We start from the raw sequence: 17,993 nt of genomic DNA on the forward strand, positions 1-17,993 counted from the left end.
CGTTATTAAAAAAGTAACAAAAATTAATCATGAGTAACAAAAGTAATTATAATAAAACAAATCAAAACTAAATATTAGTTGAACAAATTACAAATAATTTTACCAAAACAAATAATTACAACTCTTCTTCGTCTTCATTCTCGTCTTCACCCTCGTCTTCGTTTTCGGAAGAAACCCCGTCCTCCGCCTCCTCATCATGAATATGACGCTCTATTGGTATTTCGTCTTCAAAGTTCGCCTTGTGTTGTACACGATCCACCGCATCCAAATGGTCCTTTAGGCAAATGCAAACCTCTAGAGACTCGGGAGTTAGTTTTGTTCTTCGCATAGATAACACCCTCCCACTAAGAGAAAAAACCGATTCGGAAGCAACCGTTGAGGCTTGTACGGCAAGCAAATCACGAGCCATGGCGGATAGAATGGGAAATTCGTTTTGTTTACCTTTCCACCAAGCCAACAAATCAATATTGCGAATTTCGTCGACCGTTGCGCCCTCAACATAGTTTGCTCCACTATATCGACCAAGTTCGCTACTTGGTGTGTTTCCTGTTTGCCTCTTAGATGCCGATTCACGAATCCCATTCATCAAGTTTATAAGTGGGTCATTGCACGGCCTACTAGTTGTTGTTTTTTTCACAAAAGACGATCTCGTGCTTGGACCATACATTTGAAAATAATGGTCATAAAGGTCTTGAAGGTTTTTGTTGAACTTGTCCTACGCTTCCGTCGACAACTTCGGGTCAATCTCGTGCATACCTAAATTGTCGAATATTTCCTCAATCGTTGTTTCAACCCCATTAACATTCGAATAGGGGTTTAATGCGGCGGCACAAGTAAAGACCGGCGGTATGATTTCAAAATATTTTATGAACTTTTCTTTCATCACCGCAACAATATTTTCGAAGAGTTTGTTCTTCTCTGCAAAGCTTTTAAAAACACAAGACATATAGTACAATTCTTGCAAAACCCAACAACTAGTAGGGTAATAGACTCCCGATAATTTTGTTGTTGACTTTTTGAACACGTCAAGATACTCCAACAAATAACCGACTTGGACCCAAACACTTTCCGGAAACATATCGGCCTCGCGTTCTTCAACAAGATTGTTATGAAAAGCTTGTAAAGTTTGGCGTTGGGCAAAAGCACACTTTAACATATGACAAGTTGAGTTCCAGCGGGTTGGAACGTCCCAATTCGGCCCCAAATACTTTCTTTCAACCGACTTGCAATAGTTCTTATATTCAAGATGTCTTCTTTTACCGCTTTTGAAGACATCTTGTAACATAAGTCTAAAGTATTTTAAATCATCACAAATGTTTTCATTGTCAAGACCTATTTGAACAACCAAGTTGATGATATGTGCAACACATCGGACATGAAAAAAATCCCCGAAACAAGGTGGTGAATATTTAATGATAAATTTTTCAGCCGCCTTAGTATTGTTTGAAGCGTTGTCAAACGAAATCGAAAATATTTTATTTCTCAAGTTGTAAGTCGTTATAACTTCATCAAGTAATTCAAACAATTTTTCGGCGGTATGTGAGAACGGGAAGTTTTCAAAAGCGATGGTGCGTTTCATCAATTGCCATGTCACCGGATCAACCCAATGAGCGGTGACACATATGTATGATTCGGGCAACCCGTGTGGTGCCGACCAAACATCGGTAGTTAAACTAACCATGGCTTCTAAAGAATGAAAAGACTCGATTAACTCTTTTTTAGCACACTCCCATAACCTGATACAATGACGTCTTAAGGTAGTACGACTTACATGTGTGTATCTCGGTTGTAGAGTTTCGCGAATCAACGACGTCAACTCCGGGTCATCAAAGTGGTTAAACGGCAAACCTCGTTGAATAACGAACTTTGCCATTCTATCTTGAACTTGAGTCGTGTTGTAACGAAATAGTGTACCATCTTTACCCAAGTCAATTTGATCGGTCGCGCCAATCCCTTTCAACGCCTTGCAATATGGCTTCTCGATGTGCTTTCTCAAAGTAGAGTTGGAATCGTGCTTTAATATTGAACCACATAGTTTGCAACGAGCCTTTTGATAACCTTCGTCATCCACAATCAAATCTCAATTCTTCCATATGTCTTGGTTGCGGTTATGGTTGACTACCGTAACAACCCTTGGGTCCTCCGTAACAGGAACGGGGGCAACAAAAACACTATTCTTAGCCTTCTTGTTAGTTTTTTTGATGGGTGCCATAATAATATTTAGTTGGATGGTCGGGTAAAGGAACGGGTTTGCTAAAGGAGTAGTATTTTAGTTTGTTTTTGAGTTTGGTGGTGAAACAAGTGATGGAAACAAGTTATATATAGGTTTGGGCATCAAAAACCGGTTCCAACGGCTATATTACCGTTGGAACCGGTTCCAACGGATCTATTGTCTCAAAAACCGGTTCCAACGGCTATATTACCGTTGGAACCGGTTCCAACGGCTAATTGGTGTCTAAAAAACCGGTTCCAACGGCTATATTACCGTTGGAACCGGTTCCAACGGCTAGTTTGACTTTTGTTTGACCCTTCAAAAAAAACCCGTCGGAACCGGTTTTTCCGGGTACGAACCGAACCGGTTCCAATTAAGAACCGGGGTAGGAACCGGGTTGGAACTGGTACTGACATACAAATAGGAGAACCGGGTACGATTTTCGGGTACAAAAATACCCAAACCGGGTATTGTACCAACCGGGTTGGAACTGGAACCGGTTCCGGTTCGGTTCCTCCAGTTAGGTTCCGGAACCGGTTTTTTTGTGCACGTCTAGGTGAAAGATAAGGGAAATTATATAATAAAGATTGGTTTGGGTTTTTCAGCGAATGTGAATGGGGATAGTCTAACCCAACATTCTCACACTGCCCAACATCAATGGCAGGATCTTTTTTCTTTTACTTAATATTTTAAACCACAAAATTCTGGTCCTTATACGGTTTTAAGAAAACAAATACTTTTCAAAGTAAGTGTATTAAAATCCCATATAGTCAAAGTAAGTGTAACAAGTACTTTTCAACTTTCGTGAAAAAAATCAAATATTAGAGGCGTGAGAAAGCAAAACACGGAAAATTCGACCAGTTTCGTTCGCCTAGAAATATAGAAAAAGAATATCAACTAATTGTACATTGACACTTTTTCTAACTGAAATAACTCAAAAGGTTTGATCACTGACTGGGGGACGACTTACTGGACATAAAACCATTCGGTCATCAAATATTCGAATGGTTTACAAAAATGCTATTTCTGATATTCAACCATTTATAATATGGAAGGCTCTATTACACACGCTGCAATTATGTGTTTGTATGACAACAATTTATTAAACAATGAGCAAAGACTGATGTTTTTGTATCGTTAGCTTAAGCTATCATTGAAACTCAGTGATGATTCGCCATAGGTTAGCGTCAAGACTTCCTCCCCGTACATGGCTGTCCCGATATTGGTTTGAACTGTAGAGGGAACGTGAGTGGTTCGTATGGTTTCCAACTCTATAGCTACTTCTTTCATCGTTGGCCTATACTTACCATTCAAATTCAAGCATCGCATTGCAAGATTAGCTAATGACATAAGCTCATCCCTAGTACCCTCTTTAATTACCACTGCATCAAAAATAGACAAAAATCGATCTTCTTTCATAGCCAACATAAAGTATGTTGCCAAACTTCTATGTTCACCAAATCTAGTTAGGGAAATTGGTTTTTCTCTAGTTAACAATTCAACCAAAACAACCTTAAAACTATAAACATCACTCTTTTCCATGAATTGACTAGACTGGAAATACTCAGGATCAAGGTAGCCAAATGTGCCTTTAACCAAAGTGGTCAAATGAGTTTGCTCTATTGAGACAAACCTTGAAGTTCCGAAGTCCAAAACTTTGGCTCTGTATTTGTCATCCAAAAGTATATTAGTGGTTTTGATGTCTCTATGGTATATAGGAATGGAAGACGCTGAATGCAAGTGCTCCTGCAACCTCCGTAGCAATTTGTAATCTCATGTTCAAGGAAATTGGGAACTCGGCATCTTCGTTATGAATATAATCATACAAGGTACCATTTGGAATAAATTCTGAAACAAGTAAAGGGATATCTGTCTCTAAGCAACATCCCAACAGTTTGACTACATTCCTATGATTGACTTGGGAAAGAATGACCACCTCGTTGATGAACTGTTCTAATTGGCTTTCATCAACCACTTTTGATTTTTTTATTGCTACAATCCTACCATCCACTAACATCCCTTTATACATCGTACCTTGGCCTCCTTGACCCAAAATTCTGTTCTCATTGAAGTTAAGTTGTCAGTAGCCTTCTCTAACTCACGTGATGTGAAGTGTATGGTCTTTTCAACTAATGACGGGTCAGCTTCTTGTTGTTTTAAAAGGATACCATCATTACTTTTAAAAAACCTTTTTCGTTGTCTCCTTTCTTTTGTTTTCTTGATCCATTTATACAATGCATAACTGGTTGCCACAAGGAAAAGGACTCCCACACTTATGCTAACACCTAAACCAAGCGAACACAAAACGAGAAGTTACCAAATTATAAAGGAGTCTACTATCTATGCTTAAATTATACGAAAGTGTTGATATCATAAATTATATATTTTTAAAATGACAACTCATAAACTCCAAATCTAATTTTAATTGCACTTTTTTTTAATTATGAAACTTGAACCCTCACAGTTAAAGTTTATTCAATATTTTGATACCGTTAGCTTAAACAAATTTTCGTAAAGAAGATTCTAAGGGTACGAATAAAGGAACATTCCTCGAATAGCCATTTTTAACCAACACTTTTCAATTTAAGTCATGGTTTTGAAAAAAATACCCAAAATAGCCATTTTTTCCATTGGATCCAATGGAATTTTAACTCTGTCCGAAAGAATTCGTGGACCTTTAAAATCTCGTCACATGTCAACATACTAATGGATCCGATGGAATTCTTTAAAAACCCGTCGGATCCGACGGAATTTTTAATGGATTTGACAATATTCTTCATCTTCTACCTCTCAAACCCTAAACCGTCATAACCAACCTCCATCTCTATATTTCTTATACCACAAAATCAAGCAATTCCATTGTCTAAATCGCTTAATTTTTTGAGGAGAACACACCCATAGTATTCGATTTCACTTTAAAACTCAATATCAAAAACCTCCGAATTGAAAATCTCGGGTTCGACAGACAAATTAAATAGTCTGATCTGATAGAAGCATGAACTGAACTGTAAGATTTGACTGTTTATTATTATGTCGCTTAGAACACGAATCCGTCGGATAGCTTAAAAATGTCGGATCTGCGGGAAAATTTGAATATGTGTCAACATATGATAGGCTGTACTAATTCGTCGGATCAGTTCTTGTTTCCGTTGGATAATATGGTCATTTTAGAAATTTTTTGAAAACCGTGGCTATTCTTGGAAAGTGTTGGTTAAAAATGGTTATTTGAGTAATTTTCCCTATGAATAATAAGAGTAAAGTTATTCTACAAAAGGGGGACAAAAATAAGAAAAATAAAAATGATTTGTGACCATATAAAGCTCCTAAAAATAATAAAAAAATTAATTGAAAAAATCATAACTCACAATATAAATAAAAAAAAATAAAATAAAATAAAAAAAAACTAAAATGTTTCCATCGTCTTCCTCATTAAAAAAAGACACAATGTTAAAGCTAAAAGATCATTGTGATTTTTGTTTATCATTGTATTTTTTGTTTATTTTTGTTTTTTATTGTGTTTTTTTTTCTAAACATTGTGTCTTTTTCCTTGATGTGGTGTTATATTACTCAACATTGTGTTATATTATGTTCGGTATTGTGTCATATTCTGCGATCTGTTGTGAATTTTTTTATTTATCATTGTATATTTTTGTCTATTTTCGTGATTGTGTCTTTTTTCCTTGACATTGTGTATTTTTGTATGTTTTTATATTTATTTATATAATCTTTTTTGAATGAGAAAGATGGGAGAAATATTTTAGTTTTTTTATTAGACTTTGAGTTATGATTTTTTTATTATTTTTTTTGAATTTTTTAGGGTTTTTTTCTCACGAACCCTTCTCACACTTCTTCTTTTTATCTTTCTTTGTATTTTAACTTTTCACCGGATAATAAAAGAACATACCACATCATATTTTTATTTAACACTAACTTCTTGAGAAAATACTTTTGCCATTGGTCCGCAACCCCTATCACTTCCATATACACTTTTTAGACAAAATAGCAAAAGACGTTTTTTATGTTTGATCGTTTTTTCAGTAGACGTCCTTTAGCAAAAGTAATAGTAGAAAACATACATTATGTTTCAAATCCCTATCATGTTACGTCTTTTGGCACTAACCCTGTTAATTTTTCTCGTTAAATCCGGTCAAGTGCACCTCATGTGAGGGCAACTTAGTCATTTTACCTCAAGAGGGGTTATTTATGTAATTAGCTTAAAAATTTGGTCTCTGAATAAATAAATATAAAACTCTTTTTATCCCTAATCTTCATCCCCCATTCTCATTCTCAACTCCTCCGGTGTACCAACTCTCCCACTACATCCGACCGCCACCAACAACACATTGCACCAACTGCATGCCGCCACCATGGTCGGCCACCATAGTCATCTTCATCGATGTAACTGTTGTCCTCTCCTTTTGCCATAGAATCTGACAACCTCCAACACCACCACCTAAAAAGGCTGAAACCGACACATCCATCACCAACTCATTCCCCTCTTCTTCCCCATCATCGAAGCATAACCATACCACATCGGAGCCGACGGTGGTTGCAGTTGGAGGCGGAGCCGGTGATGGTTGTAGGTGGTGGTGTGCTACGGCGGCTCTGATGGTGTTGCGGGTGGTGGCGACGGGAGGTGGTGGTGGATATTATAGAGAGATAAGAAGTAAGACAGGGTGAGTGGTGATTGATGGTAGATGAATGAGAGAGTGAGAGAGGTTATTCATTTTTTTTAAAGGATGTTTTTTTTTTATTTTAGTTTTAATTATTAAATATATATATAAGAAATTACAAAACTACCCTTATGTGCTTTGCACATGACTGGATTTAACGAGAAAAATTACGGGGTTAGTGCCAAAGGACGTAACATGATAGGAATTTGAAACATAATGTATGTTTTCTACCATTACTTTTGTTAAAGGACGTCTACTGAAAAACGTTCAAATAAAAATGGCGTCTTTTGCTATTTTGTCTACTTTTTTAAATTAAGTTATTATTAAGAGAAAATCATGACTATAGTCATTATTTACAAATATTACCTTTTCCGGCCAGTAGTTGGAAACAAACAAGAATTTGAAAAGCTAGGTCGCTTGCCAAGAACATATGTGTGTGCGTGATGTGTGAAGAGATCAAATAGGCATAGATTAATTACCTAGAATAACACCCATGGATGATTTGCTTCCAAAAGGGAAAATAGGTCCACAAGTGAAGTTGGTAAATGTTGGGCGGCCACCGTCATCATATGTTACATCATAGTCACAGTAGGTATTAAGGCTTACGCATCTTGTACATTCTTCCCTTACTAACAAAACAAAAGTCACATGATCATAAGATCAAGACTAATGTTTCTTATTTTTGCCTCCAAAAGTGTGGCTGTGGGTTTAAGTCTTTGCAAGTGCAAGGTTGGCTTGATGGATTTAAGGTGGAAAAGATGGTTGTAAAAATAAGGGGGTGTTTGGTAGAGGGATTTGATTGGGGAGAAATGGAATTAGAAATATTTGATTCGTTTGTTTTCCACTTTTCATTTCTATTTCTCTTTCTATTTCTCTAAAACTAGAGAATTCCATTTCTCTTTAAAACAAAGAGAAATCCATTTCTCAGCAGCCTCCTCATAGCATGTCACCACCTCGTCTCCGGCCACCACCTCGTCTCCGGCCACCACCCCGTCTCCGGCCGCCACCTCGTCTCCAAGTCTGCAACCGCCACCCCGTCTCCAAGTCTGCAACCGCCACCCCGTCTCCGCCGTTCGCAGTGGTGAACACAGAGATGGTAACCGGTTGTAGGTTGCAGATGGTACGGGTGAACGGAGATTAGGGTTTCAAGTGGTGGTTCGTGGTAGGTTAGGGTTTTCAAATGGTCGGGTGATTGTGGTCGCAGGTGGGTGACAGTGGTGGTGGAAATCGGCGGTGGTCGCAGGTGGCTTCTGATTATCATCATCATCATCGCCACCACAACCACCACCACAAAATCTCCAAAGAGGCAGTGATGACAGATCTGAGCCTCCTTTTTCTATATCTTATGTTCCAAAAATTTGAATCTTTTTAATTTCTTGTGTACAGTGGTTGAAGAAGGGGATTTGGTGGCGGCAGCCGGTGGTGGTGGGCTGTGGTTGAAGAAAGGGCTGGTGGTGTGGGGCTGTGGTGGTGGGGTGGTGGTGGTGGGGCTGCGGTGGTGAGTGGTGTCAGGTTGGGTGGAGGTGGGGTTGGGTATGGTAAAGTTCTCTGTTTATTTTCTCGTGTACCAAATAAGAGAAATGATTCTCATTCTCCATACCAATTCTCTTTCTCTACAATTCCATTTCCATTTCTATTTTCTCTCATTTTCCATTCTCTGTACCAAACACCCCCTAAAGGTTTTCTGTCACAAATTGAAAAAAAAAAACAAATAATTAACACAAATACGTACCTTCACATCCATATGATAAATAAGGGTTTCCTATGTAGCTGGTATCCATGGAACAATTCCGTGACTCCAATATGGTACCATTACCCATATCCAGTTTAAATTTTCTGAAGTAAGCTCCTAGACAACAGTTTTGTGTGTCGCTAGATGTAAGAGTCCACATGAGGGATATGGGAACAGAAGCAACAGAAAACCTTCCTTCAACATACGAATCCTCATCCACCACTAACCCATACCCACAACCTTCATTTCCACCCAAACCCGTTTGATTTATGCTGTACTGACTTAAGAAAATGAGGAATTTTGTGTTGGCAACGATTGGAGCCAAAATAGCCGTTGTTACTTTCCCGAACAGTCTCATTCAGACAAGCAGTCGAACACCGGGTGAGCACACTTCCATTGACATCCGTCATAACATCACCACACCCCTCAAATACAAATTTATTCTTTGAGCTGGAAAATAAGAAGGGGCTCCCACCAAGATCAACGTGTTGGAAATAGTGGATCGGTTCGGTTAATTTAATGCGACCGACCGAGTTATGACCCGTGAGAGTTACACCTTGGGCAACGAACTAAAATCCGTTTAAATTGTTTAACCGGCTAATTACGAATCTAATTACGCGGAATTATTATTTATAATAGTTATAAATAATACAGTTTATTTACTAATTAAATAAACTGGTTCGGGCTTTAAACAAGAGTTGGAACGAGTTGGACTTCAAGGCCCGTTTATAGTTTTACAAGTATTATATATAATTATGATTTATAATCATAATTAGATAATAATAACCTAATACTTAAAAAGGGTTTGAAGATATATAAGAAAAGAAGGCAGGTCACGAAAATCAATCATAAGTGGCTTTTTCTTATTCTTGTTTCACACGGCAGCAAGCAAAAGAACACTAACGGGCCGCCGTTCCTACGAGATGCCGGCCACTGCCGCTGCTTGCCGCGCCGATTGTTTCACCGACCAGGTCCGCTCCTACCGCCACACCTGCTCGCTTCCGCTGCTACTGTTACAGTCCGGTGCTGCCGCAAACCCGCCACCCGCTGTTCGGTTCGTCGACTAGCACTCGTTCGTTGAACCTCGGTGTCTCAACCGGTTATTCATTAACCGAGGTATATATTTATCTCATCGGTAGTTATTAATATATTGTATATATTTTACTGTGCTCGTATAGCTTTGTAATCGGATCCTGTCGGGTCAGTTTCGGTGCTGATTATTCGTTTTATTCCGCTGCGCATTTATTAATTAATACGATTAATTATTATTTGTCACATTTATTGAACCGGGTTTAATAAATAAAATTTTGACTGATCACCACTGAAACCCAACAGTGGTATCAGAGCCTTGGTTACAACGTACGAGTCGGTACCGATCTTTTAACCGGAATTAGAGCACAAACTTTAACTAGTTTTAAAGTTTCTGGTCCAATTAATTTTAGGGCAACTTTATATTTTGGTCAAAATTTTATTTTGTTTTATTTGACCAAAAGCTTGTCCGAATTTTGGTTGTTTGTTATGTAATATGTAAGTCTGGCCCGACCGTGTTTGTGGTTGTTTGTGATGTTTTGGTTTTGGCCATATGGATGGTTCAAATTTGTAATAGTTAGGGTTTTTCCTTTATTATATTTATTTTTGTAATATTGTATTTCATTTATAAATATTGTAATAAACGAAGACCCGAAGACAAAGACCATGAAACTAAATGAAAATCACGAAGTTAGTGGGAGTTGCTCAAGACGACGATTGGATGCACTCAAGTCTATCCCTGTGGTTGTTTGTGTGTTATGACCCCGTGACCCGTTCGGTCTTGCTAATAGACTCTAGCAAGATCGAACAATTATAGGCCATATAGATTTACATATTTATTTATTGTTTTTGTGGTTGCTTATTTTTATAATTGTATATAATAACCAACCTCACACCAATATATATATTTTAAAAGGAGTTTTAAAATATTAAAAACAATCATAATAAAACAAGTTCTAAAAGGGTTTTACAACTTGTCAAATTTTGTCTTTAAAACAAAGTTTGATTTAAAACAAATTATAACCAATCATGTTTTGCAAAATTAAACTAAATTTGATTTTCCAAAACCAATAACTTAATAGGTAACTATTAACTTATAGTTGGTTATTTATATCACGACAAACTTAGTTTTAATACGTTATATAAAACTGAGTGTCCTGAGAGATGAAAGGGTTCATCAAGTTATCCCGATTAATACAGTAAAACTAGAATTTTACTCTATTTGGTAATATTTAAAATTAATCCCAATTTTAAAATCAATAGTCTAGTCATCCTACTATAAGCCACACTTGAGGCATACTGCGAAACTTTAAGTGTTTGGAGCTACAGCACCGCACTTGATTTCTAGCCTATCCCTTCAAGGTGAAAGGGTTTCGTTGACACATCCGGCCCTTTCACAAGTGACTATACTAGGGCGACTATTACTTTACTCTCTTGTTACGTGCTACAGCTGTCTAGAGACTAAGGTGGGCATAGATGAGGCTAAACGTATCCACTTAGACAAATGTTGTCTTAATAGGCCTCATAACCGAGAGTTGTGCTTTATTCACAATTGGCAATCGTTGTCTGTCTGCCTAACCACTTACTAATGTTGTGTGCTACAGCTGCCATTAGTAACTGGAAGCCAGATTCTCAAGTTCCTATTTTATTAATGTTATTGGGTCATTGATAATAGGATTAAAACATCGAAAATACTAATTAAATTACTTTTTGCTTATTTAACAGATGTCAATTGATAATAACTCCTCATTCACTCTCAAGGCTATTCTTGAGAAAGAAAAGCTGAATGGCACCAATTTTCTTGAATGACACCGCAATTTGGGACTTGTTCTCAAGATGGCAAAGAAGCACTATGTTCTCGATGGACCTGTTCCAACCGAGCCTGAAAACAATACTGCTGCTGCCAAAGAGGTTCTTGACAAGCATATAGACGACTCTGTTGAAGTCGCCTGTATTATGCTAGCCACCATGTCTTACGAGCTTGCTAAAGGCTTGGAAGATTTTGGTGCCTATGAAATGTTGGAGCAACTCAAGGGCATGTTCTAGAAACAAGCCCGTCAAGAACGCTATGACACCATGAAGCAGCTTATAAGCTGCAGAATGGAACGAGGATCATCTGTTAGTGCGCATGTCGTCAAAATGAAAGGGTACATCGAACAGTTAAGGAAACTTGATTATCCCCTGTCAGATGAAATGACAGCGGATTTCATCCTGAACTCTCTTCCTAGCTCTTACGACCAGTTCGTAATGAATTTCAACATGAATGGCTGGCTGAAGACAGTGCCGGAGCTTCATGGAATGCTCAAAACGGCTGAGATGAATATTCCTACTAAGACTAATCAAGTTCTTATGGTTCGATCTGCTGGTGTCAAGAAGCCTAAACCCAAGAACCAGGGTCATAACGGTAAAGGCAAGAAGAAGGTTACTGTTGCTGCCAGATCTGCCACTAACACTAACAAGGGTGTTGCAAAGGTACCACCGCCGCCTCCAGAGGAGCGCCAGTGCTGCAGGTGCAACAAAATGGGACACTGGAAGCGAAACTGTCCTGACTATGTTGCTGAGCTGAAAAGGCAGAGGACCAATGGTGAAAACTCCTCTAAAGGTATTTCTGTTTACGTTATTGAACTTTTCACTATCTCTAGCAACACATGGGTATTTGATACCGGATGTGGTTACCACATCGTTGTCTTGCAGGAGCCTGAAAGCTGGAAGAAGCTGAAACAAGGCAGCATGAAACTCATCGTTAGTGATGGGAAGAGAGTCCCAATTCTTGCAACTGGCACATATCGTTTTCCTTGTCCATCTGGCCTTGAAGTTACTTTAAATAACTGTTTGTTTGCACTTGGTTTGACTAGAAACATTATTTCAGTTTCTTTACTATTTGAACAAGTCTTTAAGTACACTTTTAATGGGATTGCTATTTCTGTCTACTTGAATGATATATATTTTATTTTGAGGCTAAACCTCGAAATGGTATTTATGAGATTGATGTTTAAATAAACAATAATGTATATAATCTTTCTAAATGTATTAGATCTGGCATCAATGATACTTTTCTATGGCATTACAGACTTGGCCACATAAGCAAGGCACGAGCTAAGAGACTCAAATCCGAAGGGATTCTTGAATCCACAGGACCAGACTCTTTTGATGACGGCGAATCTTGCTTAGCTGGCAAACTCGCCAAAGACTCCTTCACTCATAAGAATGAATGAGCAAAGGATCTGCTAGGAATCATGCATACTGATGTATGCGGTCCTTTTAGAACCATGTCTAGAAATCATGAAAGATACTTCGTTTCTTTTATCAACGATTACAGTCGATATGCTTATGTGTATCTTATGAAACACAAGCATGAAACTTTTGAAAAGTTCAAAGAGTTACAAAACGAAGTGGAAAACCAACTCGGAAAAACTATTAAAGTGCTTCGATCAGATCGAGGTGGAGAGTATCTTAGCTCAGAATTCATAAATCATCTAAAAGAGCGTGGAATTGTTTCACAGCTCACTCCACCTGGCACAACCCCAACACAATGGCGTAAGCGAGAGGAGAAATCGAACCTTGCTAAACATGGTCCGATCGATGATGTGTAGAACTAACTTGCCTCAATCCTTTTGGAGCTTTGGCTTTATGACCGCCACCCGCATTGTCAATCTGGCTCTAACTAAAAGGTTAGCAAAACCCCATATGAGATATGGCATAGGCGTAAACCCAATTTGTCTTTCCTTAGAGTATGGGGATGTGATGCATATGTCACCAGCGATTCTAATGACAAGCTCGATCCTCGCGGCGTAAAAGTTGTTTTCGTCGAATACTCTAACCAAAGCGAATATTATTTCTTCTATCCTGATACAAATTTGATTTCTATCAAAAGGAAGGGCCACTTTCTCAATAAGGAAATTCTCGATCGAGGAACTGGAAATAATATTGTCGATCTTGAAGAAATTCAAGAACCACAAACAACCGCTGAGGAAGTTGGAACGTTTGATCAACAAGTTGTTGCTGATACATCAGACATAAACACAAGCGTTCATAGAAGTAATAGGACTCGCGTACCAAATTCTGAATACCTATGGCATCTAGATGGTCCCGAAGTCCTCTTAGTAGCTGAATCAAGCGACGAACCTACTAATTACAAATCTGCTATCTTAGATCCAGAATCTGAGAAATGGCAAGATGCCATGAATGCCGAGATGCAATCTATGCGTGACAATCAAGTCTGGAACTTGGTTGAGCTACCCCCCCGAATGTCGGGCAGTAGGGAGCAAGTGGATTTTCAAAACGAAAACCAACATGCATGGAAATGTATACACTTGTAAAGCACTGCTAGTAACGAAAAGCTTTACTCAAACTCAAGGTGTTGACTTTGGTGAAACCTTCTCGTCCATTGCTATGATCAAATTGATCAAGGTGTGCAAACTGAATAAGTCCATTTATGGACTCAAACAAGCATCTCGTAAATGGAATCTTTGTTTTGATTTGAAAATTAAAGAGTTTGGATTTGTCAGAATGAAGACGAGTCTTGTGTTTACAGAAAGGCTAGTGGGACCACTATATCATTTCTCATCCTGTATGTGGAGGATATACTGATCATTTGGAAACAACATTCCTATGCTTAAGGAAGTTAAGCACTGGTTGGGATCTTGTTTCACAATGACAGATCTTGGTGAAGCTGCTTATATTCTTGGAATCAAGATCTACCGAGATAGGTCTAAGCGGCTTCTAGGGCTAAGTCAAAGTACATACATAGACAAGGTAATGACACGCTTCTCAATGGATAACTCCAAGAAAGGAGCCGTCCCCATGGCTAAAGGAACCGTGTTGAACAAATCGCAATATCCGGTAACGGACATTGAAACTAAGCACATGCAAGCAATTCCATATGCTTCAACGATTGGTTCTATCATGTATGCAATGTTATGTACTAGACCTGACGTATCGTATGTGATGAGCATGACTAGTCGTTTTCAGCTGAATCCTGGCATTGCCAACTGAATTGCTATGAAGAACATTATAAGGTACCTGAAAAGGACCAAGGACATGTTCTTAGTGTTTCGAGGAGTGGAAGATGAGCTCACTATAAGGTGTTACACTGATGCTAGCTTCCAGACTGACCGAGATGATTCTCGCTCACAATCTGCTTGGATGAAGAAGTTCATAGCCCACCTCGATCTGGTTCCAAGTTTTCGGAAACCGATCGACGTAATTTGTGATAACACAGGAGCCATTGCTCAAGCCAAAGAGCTCAGATCTCATCACAGGGCCAAGCACATTCTAAGTAAGTTCCACTATATACGGGATATACTGGAACAGCGAGACATCATAATAAGCAAAGTAGACACAGATCAAAACCTAGCTGACTCATTCACTAAACCGATGACTCAGGACAAGCATGATCATCATAGAGATGCTATCTGTCTTAGATTAGCTAGTAGTTTGTTTTGATTTAGTATTTGGATATATGAACATTTGAACAGTTATATTTTTGAATTCTCTTTTGATTTAATGGTTAAATGCAAATGTTGAATAATATAACTGTGTTCGATTTTAATACGTTTAATCCATGAATATTGTATTCTAAATTATTCGTAGTCGGTTAGACTCGTGGGAACGACTCTGAATTAAGACTATTCTGACTTTGGACTCAAGGGGTTGACTTCCAAACTCACAGACCTCATTATGAATGATGTTGGATGTAACTCGCATCAAATCATCTTCATGGATCTTAGTCATAAGATGTTTTGATACTGGTATACTCATTTAGTATCCTTAGACCTGAGATATATATTAGAACTTTCGTTTACTAAAGGTTACTCTTTGATCAGTGTCAACCACTGTCGCGTAACTACCAGCTATAAAGCCATTGGTTGGGAATGATCTGAAGTTCAGTGGGAGTTGTATGTAATCAAGATGGGATTCTGTACTCTTACATGATATGTAACAGTTAGACATCTTGGCGCCCTCGTTGATTCAAACTGGTAAAGTGTGAGGCCTCACCCAAACTTACTATGTGTTTGACTGGACCACTTTGATTCTAGATCGAGAACAATAATGATTGAACGTCATATGCGATTGAATATGATCCATGTCTCATTGTTCAATTGATGTCTTATACGGAAAGGATAGATGACAACGATTACCATAAGCTCATTGTCTTGCAATAGTGTATTCCAAGATGTTTTGGTTAATGACTTTAAAGTGTCATAACTTGTTGGGGGTAGCCATGTGTAGCTAGAGCACCGCTGGTTGTCTGCGTTAAGGAACTTAACCGAAAGCCGTCCAATTGGGAGACTGTTGGAAATAGTGAATCGGTTTGGTTAATTTAACGCGACCTACCGAGTTACGACCCGTGAGAGTTACACCTTGGGTAACGAACTAAAATCCGTTTAAATTGTTTAACCGGTAAATGACGAATCTAATTACGCTGAATTATTATTTATAATAGTTATAAATAATACAGTTTATTTACTAATTAAATAAACTGGTTCGGGCTTTAAACAAGAGTTGGAACGAGTTGGACTTCAAGGCCCGTTTATAGTTTTACAAGTATTATATATAATTATGATTTATAATCATAATTAGATAATAATAACCTAATACTTAAAAAGGGTTTGAAGATATATAAGAAAAGAAGGCAGGTCACGAAAATCAATCATAAGTGGCTTTTTCTTATTCTTGTTTCACACGGCAACAAGCAAAAGAACACTAACGGGCCGCCGTTCCTACGAGACGCCGGCCACTGCCGCTGTTTGCCGCGCCGATTGTTTCACCGACCAGGTCCGTTCCTACCGCCACACCTGCTCGCTTCCGCCGCTACTGTTACAGTCCGGTGCTGCCGCAAACCCGCCACCCGCTGTTCGGTTCGTCGACTAGCACTCGTTCGTTGAACCTCGGTGTCTCAAACGGTTATTCATTAACCGAGGTATATATTTATCTCATCGGTAGTTATTAATATATTGTATATATTTTACTGTGCTCGTATAGCTTTGTAATCGGATCCTTTTGGGTCAGTTTCGGTGCGGATTATTCGTTTTATTCCACTGCGCATTTATTAATTAATACGATTAATTATTATTTGTCACATTTATTGAACCGGGTTTAATAAATAAAATTTTGACTGATCACCATTGAAACCCAACACAATGCTCATCATGCGACTGCTGTTCCAAACCGGGTTTTGGCAATAAGAGACCGTCGGTGTGTTAACAATGACTATTTGATCTTCCAAGTCTACACTCAAGATTTCCAGGCCCTTGAGTGCAGATAGATGTGGCGTGGAGGAGTTGCACTCAACGGTGTACCATTGGTTGACAGAACAACCAACACCGATTCCAAAAGGGTATGGAATCGTCACCTTGTTTCCGCAAGTATCATTTGGAATTTCAAATGATGTTGCTGTAAATAAAGGAAAATGAGTACTTGAAGGTACGCTTCAAATAACCTCATATTTGTAAATTAAGTACAATATTGATTAATTATATATACCAGAAATGTAACAACGATTATAGCAGAAAATGTTAATGGTGTTTATGTATGTATACGGGTATATGATTAATGAAGGAGGCTACTGAGAAACAAACCAATGACGACGAGTCTACGCCGTGCATGGAAAATTCCATACTAGATTGAAATTACGATGGTCAAAAATGGGTTGCTGCAGGTAGTAGATGTAGAACTGATACTTTGCAATTATATTATTTAATATTTGTTCAATGATTAAAGTTAACTTATTATCCTATTACTCTTGGATTATCAAATGAACATCACAAACCAAAAGTCGAATACACCACCAACTTAAGCAAATTTTTTTTGACTCTTTCTAAATTTAGTTTAAATAAACCTTAATACAATGAAAAATAAGTTCGAAACAAACTTGTTCTACTTTTTCTAAATTTATGGTCTCAGGTTTGACAAACCAAGTAAACATACCCTACCCATGTATCTATTTAATCATACATACCCAGCTTATAACTATTAGAATGTATTATTGTATAATTATTTGGTATATCTTTATATTTTTAAGGTGATATAGTTTCCTTGGATAGTGGCTAGTTTGTTTTAGTTATTTCCTATATTATGTTATTATATGTAATTGACATAGAGCAAGTCAAACATTACAGAATGATGATCTCTTTCATGGTATCGAGCCTTATCTAACCCTAGCCACCATTTTTTTTATTCTTCTTTTCTGCCTTTTCCTTTTTTTTCCTTTGTGCTCATGGCCATTGATTCGTCATGGCAGGCGACACCGGCAATACATCAACCAAACCCGATCCCAAAACTCTTCATCTTGTTTATTCTGTTACAAACATACAACAAAAAATCCGTATCTTGGATGGCGAAGAAG

General features: G+C 38.1%; 1 pseudogene; it reads right to left on the reverse strand.

Moving 5' to 3' along the window:
- Positions 1–3,349: 3,349 nt before the first annotated feature.
- On the reverse strand, positions 3,350–17,784 carry LOC143598908 (wall-associated receptor kinase-like 2; annotated as a pseudogene).
- Between the last annotated feature and the right edge of the window lie 209 nt (positions 17,785–17,993).

The sequence above is a fragment of the Bidens hawaiensis genome, unplaced genomic scaffold (assembly GCF_021521415.1).
Source record: "Bidens hawaiensis isolate Kalapana, Puna unplaced genomic scaffold, B.hawaiensis_p1.1 tig00051248_1, whole genome shotgun sequence".
NCBI lineage: Eukaryota > Viridiplantae > Streptophyta > Magnoliopsida > Asterales > Asteraceae > Bidens > Bidens hawaiensis.